The sequence below is a fragment of the Idiotropiscis lumnitzeri genome, chromosome 5 (assembly GCF_059441095.1).
Source record: "Idiotropiscis lumnitzeri isolate Australia: NSW breed Sydney's pygmy pipehorse chromosome 5, RoL_Ilum_1.0, whole genome shotgun sequence".
Lineage (NCBI taxonomy): Eukaryota > Metazoa > Chordata > Actinopteri > Syngnathiformes > Syngnathidae > Idiotropiscis > Idiotropiscis lumnitzeri.
Window position 1 is genome coordinate 11,541,270 of NC_142395.1, and position 10,711 is coordinate 11,551,980.

Genomic DNA, 10,711 nt, shown 5'->3' on the forward strand with positions numbered 1-10,711 from the left:
AGTGGTGAGGAAAAAAAGAAAAAAACACTTCAGTCAAAACAGGGAATGTGTCATCATGACATTAACAGTGTCACTCTCCATTAGACACACTGGTTTGTAAATCAACAGTCAAGGGAACCGTCTTTTCTAGTCATCACCACATCAGCATTAGTTGATTTGGAAATGCACACTTGCGAATGACACAGAGCGGGATTCACTAAATAATCCCCTTTCTGGTTCACAAAGGCGACACTTAATATGCAACATTGGATCCTAAATCTCTCTAGAGTGGAATATATTGGATTTAGGGTATTTCTTACCAAAGCAATCCAAGTCATTCAAACTGGAGTGTCTCTCGACCTGACACAAACACATGTTGTTTGGAGCCATAGGGGGAAAGGTTCAAGGAACAGTCCATCACAGAAAAGCTGGCTTCAAGTCAAGCTAATCTACAACTGGATCCGACTCACTTGTCTGTCACCCAGACATACTCTACGTCTTCATAAACAAATCCATGCTCATTTTTATAAAGTAAAAACACATGCCTGGAGACACTGGGTGCATTTTCCAGACAATGCCGCAGACATGAATTATCACCACTGCCATCACCAATCCTGATATGACAGAAAATAAAAATGCAGAAGGCCACTATAACAATAACAACTGATGAAACAAAACGGTGTGCCATATTAGAATGCAAAACCCACAAAAATTCTGACAACCACCATAAATTGTGAGAGGCAGCAGCGCTATTAGAAAATGAATTTTCGGTTGTTGACAGGCTCAAGTTTAGTCCTTTTAGAGGCATGTTTACCTAAAAGGATCATTCCGCCGAGATGGTCCATTTTTCAACAACAAGCACAATTTAGTATTTTTTTTTTCATTTTTCTGGAAAATTACATTCACTTGAATTTTTGAGAGAATCAATTTGTTTTGAAGAAATCAATACAAAACTAAGGAGTTCAAAAACACCTCGTATTGATGAGCAACATGGCCACACTCACTTTCCCACCCTCCACATCTTGGGACCGATCACAATTCTTCCATTCAAAATTAATTACGTCAATAAAACGGGACATCTCTACTTGGGCCCACTTCAACCTCTGAAAACAATTGGTCTTTCCATGGCTGACTTAAAAGAGCAAGAAATGAGCAGCCTATGTGCAGCTTTGGTGTAGTTGTCGTTTTTCATACTACATTCCGAAAGGTTTTTTTTTTTCGTGAGGTGAATTCCTCAGAGGAAATTATAGATAATATTTAATCTTCATGCGTTAGCTTGACTTACTTTTTCCCTAAAGTCCACCTCTGTTTTTGAGGTACTCCCTTAGCCAACTATCCGAACACGAGGTGCCTAAAACAGCACACTTGGTTGAAGGGTCGGCCTCCCTAGAAGTTCAGTGATCTGAATCTTATCAAGTCCAACTTTGACATTTGGACAAGCTAACCTCCTGGGCTTGTATTTATCGGAAATTGACGCACACATGCCGACACACTTGCACCGCAACGCTGCTGTATGTATGTGTGGCTGGACAGCATGCCCGCTATGGCTGCATGGACAATGCGCGACTGCAACACGGACGTCCAAAGAGGGTGACCACGACATAGCATCGGCGAATGCTACGCCTGGGAAGCCACGCTGCCTGCTTGTGCTCTTGTTGAGTGCTTTTCGGCTGGCTGGCTGACCGGTCGCAGGTAGAGCTATTTCGCACGAGCGGGCAGACATCCTAGACACGTCTATGTCCGGACGGTAAGGAGCTGATCTCCTTCTGCTAGCATTGTCTGTTTAGCCAACAAAAGCTAATCCGCCTCGACAAGCCACGGGAGCTAGCGAGAGCTAACAGTTATGACGGCCTACCTGTTGGTCTATGGCTGTATCACAAAACTGTAGCATTGATAAATGTCCAGAAATTACAGCCAATTGGCTACAAAACCTATAAGCAGATTTCTAGTACTCCACCCTGTAAAATAATTAATTAATTAATTAAATACATCAATATTTTTGCTTTTAGATGTGAAACCAAAATATTTTGCAGCTGGCGTTTACATTTTCACTGGTTGAAATGGACAAGATAAGGAATGTGCACATGAATTTTGGTGGCAGGTAATCACTTTTTCAGACACTACGTGACAAAAGAACAAAGCCAGGAAACAATGCGAATTACAATAATTTCCTGATACAATACAATACAAGATGACATCGACAGCCTGAGATGAGGAAAAATTTGGAGGGCCGTCCCAATCTGGGGCTTTAGTCTTCACAAAAAAAAAAAAGTCTTTAATACACTGTATATTCTTTTAGGGGGGGGTGACTTTAATGCTGACATCATTTTTATGCACAGACCTATTAAATAAGATCCAATGTTCAGGCCAATCAAGCGGGATTAGGGTGGGAATGTTTGTGAAAACTGTCCGAACCTTTCATTTTGACAGTGGCATTTCCGTTCGCGTAGTCATGAAAAACTTTCCCCTGCCCTTTGTTTAATAACGAAGTGAAATGATGCACTTCAAACGTAGCTTCTATTCACTGAAACATGGACACCATTGATATTTGTGTTATTGGCATGTTGCTGGCAGTCAATTCTGGAAAGAAAAAAGATGTGGAGAAGTCTTTGGATTCAAGGATGACGATTTTGATGAAACCGGTATATCCTCATAGTAGCTCACATTTTATGTCAATATATCCAAAATATTGTGAAAATTGCTTCAATATTTACACAAGTTAAAAGGGACAAGAGTAGGAATGTGAATATGAATTTTGGTACACCAGAACGTCACAAACCAAGTCAGGAAACAACACACACTACAATACTTGCCTCCCCGCTGTGATTTAGACAGGCTGAAATGGGAAAAAAAACAAGACAAGCTCCAAAAGGGGGCGGGTCAACAGCCACATCCCTGGTTAGACGGGTGTGCACACTGAAAGTCCACATTGTCTGACTTTTATTTTCTTCCCCTCTTAAAAAAATTTCTTCTTTTTTTCGGTTGCGTTGTTCAGGTTATTAGAAATATCAATGGTGCAAAAGGTTTTCAAATGATTAAAAGGTTTCTTGTCGATAAAAAAAAAAGGCCGTGCTGAATTTACTCAATTTTATTTCATCACATGGCAGCACAAAACACAAACATGTGGATCCAAATAATTTTTTTAAGTCGAGCTGTGGGATCCAGATGATTTTATTCCGTGCAACCACTTAATGAAATTAAATTGAGTAAGTGCAACACGCCAATTTTTTCAGTGCATTTCTCATTTTTATGCTACAAAATCTTGGCATTTGAACAGGGGTGTGCAGACTTTTCAGAACCACTGTAAACAATGGTGCTATATATTTTATAAAGATAATTTCATAAAACTGTTTTTCATACAATAATATATACATAATCCAATACATTTTCTTTTCTCATCTAAAATGTTATCATATACAGTCTACACAGCAAGCACTGTAATTTTCTGTTGTCTTGTGATTCAAATCTATCGCAGTTTGTGGCACAAATATAAGTGCTGCATTGTCAATCAGCTTCGCTTTATGTAAAATGAATCACTGCAAGGTACCAATAATTAAGGATCATAATTCACCTCGCAGGTTATTTGAGAAGCTAAAGGGAAACACTTATTTTTTTCCCCCCAGTATCAGTGGTCCTTGAAATTGCTCAGTGATTAGCATCCCACCATGCTTAGTGTTGTGAAATAAAAGGTTGGGTGCGGCCAGCTCTCTCATTATTTCATTTCCTGTGGTTCGAACAAGGAATGTATGACTTTAATAAAAGGCTGACTGTCGTGGTGCGTGTGCTGCTACAATTTTGCAATGTTCAACCTATAATGTTGGATGATTGAACAACGTGCTTTAGGTGGGTGGCGATGACAGAACAATTTGGAGACAGACACAATCACTCGGGAATATATAAATAGCGCTTTAGTCTGTTGTTGGGTTCACCATAAATGTCTAAGTTTAAAATGGCAGCTTGTCAAGAGAAATCTTGAGAGCAAACAAAGAGCTCTGCCATCAAGCTGCAATTAGACAAAGCTTTTTGCTTTTCTTCCCCGGCAGGTTGTGCAAGAACAAAATTGGGGAATGAAAAGCCTCGGATACTAAATGAGTCACTGTTCACCGAGGTGAGCCAGTGGTTGAATACATGCGTGCCATGCATAAAGAGGTATATTTTTGTCCATGACATGGTTTCCCATGGTGAAAGCTTCTGTCAAAGCTGACTAGTGACTGGGTCTGGTGTACATTGCAGCTATTTGGTCCCTTAGCAGGTATAGGCAAATGCCAAACCTTACAATGCCTTTCCATTTTATTGCATCTGATGTAAAAACCCAAATCCACATTATATGACAGCTCCCAAAGTGGCTTAATATGCATGAGAAACAGGTTTATCATGATAGCTGAGAATAGTTATTTTCCCAGCATGATAAAGACTTCCTAACCCAGATGGCTCAACATGACTCACCACCACTCACACGACACAACATTAGGTAAACAACACGAGTTAAGGGATACAATACAATACAAAGGATCAATAGAAAATTTCACCTAAAAAGGTCACCACATGATGGTCAGCTGACATCTGCACAAGCAATGGAAATGGTGAGTTGGCGTAGGCAATGCGAGATACAAATACCCCCTGTCTCCCCTGATGCTGTGTCATCAGTGTGTCAATGATCTTAATTTCCCTCCATGGTGGCATCATTGGGGGAATGTTAATGTGATTGAAAGATATTTGATGACTGTACATTGACAGCAGCAGCATGAGAACACGTCATAACGCGGCACAAGAAGACCACCATTAATTCCTGTTTTTTATTTGTTTGGTTTATATTTATTGTGTTGAATTGTTTTTCACACAACTATTTACTATTTTCATGAATTTACTATTGTGTTACCGTTGGTTAGTAATTGACTATATGGCACATTCCGATTTGCGTGCTAATTTGGGTTATGTTGACGCCGTAGGAATGAAACTGTCGTAAACTGAGCAGATTCTGCATTGTGTAAATGAGGATTGCATGTTGGATTGCACACTGTCCGCTGTGCAATAGACTTAATGTACAGTCTGTGGATTTAGAAGTGTACACTTGAGGACAAAGTCGTGCAGGTTTATTGTGTGATGCTGATTCCTAATGCAGCTCGTTCACACCAAGCGAATATTTTCAGTATTTATATTTTTAGCACCCTCCAACGCTGATGAATAGTTCCTATTAGGATTCATATTTTATTTCAGACAGATCGTCCAAACTAACTGGATATTTCAAACATCCGCCTTGTGCCACAGTGTTAAGCAAGAAATGGGAGCTTCATTTCTGCTTGAGTTGCACCACCACACAGAGAGAGGACATGCTGGGAGAAAACAGGATACATAGGGGGGCATAGACATACTGTACACACAGGAGGTTTGCCCGTGTATAGATTCAGTGGAAATAAAGCTTCAGCTTAAGCTTTTACAAGATGCCACTCTCCAGCTCCAGAGCTGCCTTCACGTCTGGCAAAATCCCTGCGCTCTTTTTGTGCTGCAAACGTGTATGCTGAGAATACCTGAACAGAATTTGAATTACCATATGACGTACGTCTCCTCTAGCAGTGATGTCCCGCTGGCAACAGGGAGTCTCACACATCCGTACTGCCTCCAGCAAGCGCTCAAACAAGCAATTTGTTGCATAGATCCCTTCCACACCGATCCTCTCTGCATTTATCTATATCGAACACCATCTATACATTTGAATCTGGTACGTTCACATGCACGCGTACGCGCACACAAACGAATGCGGCAAATATCAGGAAAAAAAGCACACAGGGATGAAAATGGACCGAGCGAGGCATTTAAAAAGTATATTACCCTCCATTCAAGTATTAGATGTAAGTATCCCGTTTTCCGCATTGTGAGATATATGACACGATCCGAGCAGATCACACCGGACGTGGACTGAATATGAGTGAATGCAATCAAATACTTACGCATTTTATCGAGTGAATGCAAACTGGGAGCGTTGAAGGAAAAATCAGCAGGGCCCTGGTCCCCGTTTTGGAAGATTTGCGGTGCGAGCGAGGCGCAATTCTCCATGTGAGAGGAGCTTTTTGGGGGAGGCTGCTGCAGTCCGAGTCTCGCTCTCGATTACAAGTCAGAATGCTCGGATGCGAAAAACGCCAAACATTGAAAAAAAGAGTTGCGAGGTTCTGCGATGCTCACCACCCGTTCCCATGGATGGTGATGAGCCCGTCTGTGGACCGGCACCAGCACTATCAGCGGGACCAAGACCTGAAGATATTCCGATCTGGAGTCTGACTGGGGGGATCCTGCAGAGTTTCTGGTGATGGTGGGGGGGGGTCGAGTCTGTGATGGCGCCCTTGTTACCCAAACCAGTCTAGCCCAAAACTGACTCCCACTGGCAGGTTCCTCATCGGGGGGTGGAAAAAAAAAACGACAACCATACATGCGCAAAGCAACATTCACAAAAAAAAAAACTGGACTATTTAGGTTTTGTCCGTTTTCCTCCAATCACCCTCCACTTTACTGGTGCAGATAAATGAGACAGGTAACTATTAAAGGCATTTATGGGAGCAGAGCAGGAGGACGAGGGGTTAAACCTCAGAACACCTACTGGATAACATTTTTAAGATAGCCATCATACTGCAAGCATCACACGTCTGGGACAGGACAAACGAGCTGACATATACGCTGGTTTAAAAAATGACACAGCATATGGGAAACTGTATTTTCAATCAAATAGAATGTGGAGAGTCGCCTGCGTGGTGCTGCCCCCCACCGCCCAAAGCAATTCGATGTATTGATCGTATGAGCGCAGCTATTAGTAATAATTCCGCAGGTACGAAGTGGCGGCAACAGCATCCGTGCGGTGCAAGAGAAGCAGCTTTAGCCACCGGCTTTCCTCCACCTCCTGCACACTTGGGGAGCGTGCATGTGTGCGCGAACACGTGCACACGGATTTTGAACGCGCGCGTGAAGAGTCCTGTGAGCCGGTGAAGCAAAGTGAAAGTGAGACTATGAAATGAGCGCCCAGGGACCTCTTTAACTTGGACCACTTTGCCTGCGCGTCCATCTGCCCATTTAAATCACACAGTGGTCGTCAATTATCAGGGATCAATGCCATTAACGCATCAAGCCTGGTGTGCGCGCGCATGGGCGTGAGTGCGCGCAAGCGCCCGTCTGTGATTGAGGAGAATAGATTGATGAGGTATGGTTGCCACCTACAGGCGTTAGTCTCAAATCCAGTCATCTAAAACGTCATCCATGGATTAATTCAGTCCGTATGCAGGAAAGAGGGTGACTTTAAAAAATGTATTCCGATAGGTTACAGTTATTTACTTGTTAAAATGTAGTTAGTAACGTAATCCAGGTACATACTATATTATTAAAGTAATGTAATGTAAGTAATCATAATTACTTTTGGACATATGGTTAAAGTCAATGAATTATATACGATATATTTTATATATTTGTCTGGTCTCTTCTCTGTTATGCATGGTTATTATATATATATATATATATATATATATTATTTATTTATTTTCACAGAATAGAAAAGGTAGTCAAAATAAATGCATGTGGAAAAAAAGAGTTTATTGCCAGGAGAGAAGAGGGCTGGGCTGACTGCCGGGCATAGTGGGCAATGCCTATACTATGGCGTCTTTGGGGCCGTTGCGGTGATATTTCTTTTCAGAAAAAACAAACAACCAACTATGTAATATTTTCCTCAATTTCCCCCCAAGAGTTTAGATTGCTTAAACAGCAGCCCATTAATGCATTTACATAAAAGACAGCAAACTGAACCAATGAACATCAGTGCAGTGGCAGAGCTATGAGGTAGCCAGCGTAGGTCAGGAGTCTTATCTAAATACAAAGTTTTAGAATAGATTTTTAGATCTTATGGTCAATCTCAATTAATTCCATTATTTTCACACCTTAGCAAACAAACAGCATGGCTGAGATGTCATTGACTATGTTCAGATGCGACTCTTTTAAAACCTGAATATTGGGAATATTCGGGTTTTTCAAGGCCATGTAAATGTGTGCAAAGACACTAATTAGACCCAAGGGTTACCCCTTTTCTAACTCGAGTAATGGCTCATATAAATAAACTGGATATTGGCTGGTGTTCTGTGCATGCTCTGCTTCTCAAGTAATCTTCGTCTTTGCAGTACAGAAAATACTTGTACGCGCAGTGATCAGCAATGATGCTACGTGTCGTAGTGTGAAGTGAAGCCACCAGTGACTGTCTCACAGTGACACTCATTTGGCGAGCCTAAATTGAAAATATAGTTTTTTTGCCGCTGCATTTTCACATTATTTTCTCTCTCCAGGAAGAAAATAACACAGCATGTATATAGACACACATTGTGTGTGTATAAGTCGGTATGTCTGGCGCACAACTCGCCGGAAATACGCAAGATGAGGTAAACAATCATGGAAAAATTCAGAAACCCAGCTCAGCAGCGCGGCGCAAGGTGCAATACAAAAGTTTATTCCTATGGTGGGTGGCATGGATATAATGTGTTTTATTGATGGTAGAAAGTACCAACCGATAAAAGAGTTATTCCAAATGCTTCAGAAACCAGAATTCTTACCTTAACCCGAATATTGACATTATGTTAACATGGTAATTGTTTGTTTTTCACATGCAACAAATTTTGGAGTGCTAATTCAACACATATAGAGTTATATTTAACATGTGACTGAGCGTATTTGGTCCTTATCAGATTTGTGTGACAGTAATTCTTCGTTGAAAATTCTGTGCAAAATTAACTCAAAACTGAGTGCATACTTTACACCGGCTAACACTGCACAGTGTGAATACAGTTCAACACCACAATCTAAATAACTCGGGAGAGAGTAAATACTCGACACCCAGTGGTGTCGATTATTTAGTGTACTGTGTAAATAAATCAACTATCTTTCAAACACTATTTAGCATTCCATTGAGTCACAGAAGATTCACAGTGAAGACTCAAATAACTCTGGTAAGTGTTCATTTTACACACTGCTGTATAGATGATTTCTCTGCTGCAGTGAAAAACAAACTCCAATTGAGTCAAATCTGTCCAGTGTTTAACACTGCGCTGATGCAGTGTTGTGTTATACTTTCACTTCTGTTGTGTCAAATGACATCTATCTGGAATAGCTCATTCATTTGTAAAATGCATCATTGAATGAAAACAGACTCCAAAATATTAATTAGAAGTCAATCAACTTTTTATTGTCAAAAAGCATGAATGAACAGCTTGTGTACAACATGCAAGTGTTCTTGTAGTGCCAAGCAGTCTTTTTCAAGTCTTTACAATGTTGCAAAAAAAGGGCCACAAATTTAAAAGGACTGCGTCAAGGGGCAATCTGGAACAACATATGAGCTGTCAGTTGTATCGTATGTCATTTGAACATCAAATGTCGTGAATTAAAACTGAACGTTTATGCAGCTCCACTTTAAAGGCATAAGTATAATCAAAACACATTGTTTCCAACATCTTTGCACAGAACAAAACAGTCATTATTTAGAGCAATCGTCTGTCTTTTACAAAATACAGGCATCTCACTCGCTACATCAGTGCAGATAATGAAATCACGACGGTACTCTGTACATAGATATTTTCTCCACTTGGCACAAAACACACTGGTAGACAATTCCGTTCCAAATTGTGCAGCCTGATTTAACTCACTGAGTGTCACCATTTTCCCAGGACCCAAAATTCATCTTTCTTTGCTAAATGACTCATGATACATTACCATAAAAGTTTGGTGCATTCCAGCTATTGTCTTTCAAGTCTTTTAATTGTTGTTTGAAAAAATTATGTTTGTGGTCCTCAATGGCGACAGATTCTGAAAATTATAGGAGGCAGATGGAAGGAAAAACATTGACCACAAGGAGGTTTATGTTTATAAAATAAAATGATATAAATGACATATATAACTAACATCACCAAGTTTGGCTTTAATCAACGTTATCTGCCCAGTGTTTATGCTTATATTGATAAACACAGTGGTTTTGTTGTCCTAATCAAGTCTGGCAATTTTTCTACAATTAAATCCATGTTTGACAAAACTAATCTAACCGAAACCGGAGTCTAGCTGGACAGGCAGCCAATTTGGTATAAGATGCAAGCATAAAGCGCTCAAAAACAATGTATTCATCAAAAATGCTATTACATATAATTGTGCCAATTTCGATTATTACCGTAGCTTCACTCCGAAATAATGGCGCTGCAAAAATCTCCGCAATTTCAACAAGGAAGACATTATGGCAGGGTATTGTAGAGTCAAACTGACACAGCTTCTCTTAACTACAGATATTTTCAGGAGGCGTTTTACTCTAGCTGATGTAATAATAGCTCCGAGTCAATAAACTATAACAAAGCATATATATAACTTTGTGAAATTTACAGTGCATGCTTTTATGAAATAAAATGCACAAATATTCACAAACTTGCTCAACGCATTCAAAAGACAACAAGTAAAATGCAGTGTTCCTAACTGTGGAGAATTAAGAGATTTTTGTGTCATTGTGCCTTTTGGAAATGATTTTAGTGAATGGGTAATTAATCACAGTATACAACATTGTCAGCTCAGATTGGCCGTTAATTATAATAGAAATCAATTCATGAGATTGAAGTAGACGATAAGCAAAGCAACAGAATAAAATGGCAATATCTAGTCAGTTAAGCTCCGCAAAACGTTGCATTGATCCTGCTTGCATTATGAGTGTCTTCTCCAGTCATAAGAGGGTGTGCAA

General features: G+C 40.2%; 1 protein-coding gene across 1 annotated transcript in view; it reads right to left on the reverse strand.

Moving 5' to 3' along the window:
- Positions 1 to 6,915, reverse strand: part of lrrc4cb (leucine rich repeat containing 4C, genome duplicate b) — a 49,704-nt gene extending 42,789 nt beyond the window's left edge. Inside the window, exon 1 of the mRNA XM_088296857.1 lies at positions 5,928 to 6,915. The gene's annotated coding sequence lies outside the window, so the exon portion shown is untranslated. The remainder of the gene's footprint in view (positions 1 to 5,927) is intronic.
- Positions 6,916 to 10,711: the final 3,796 nt, after the last annotated feature.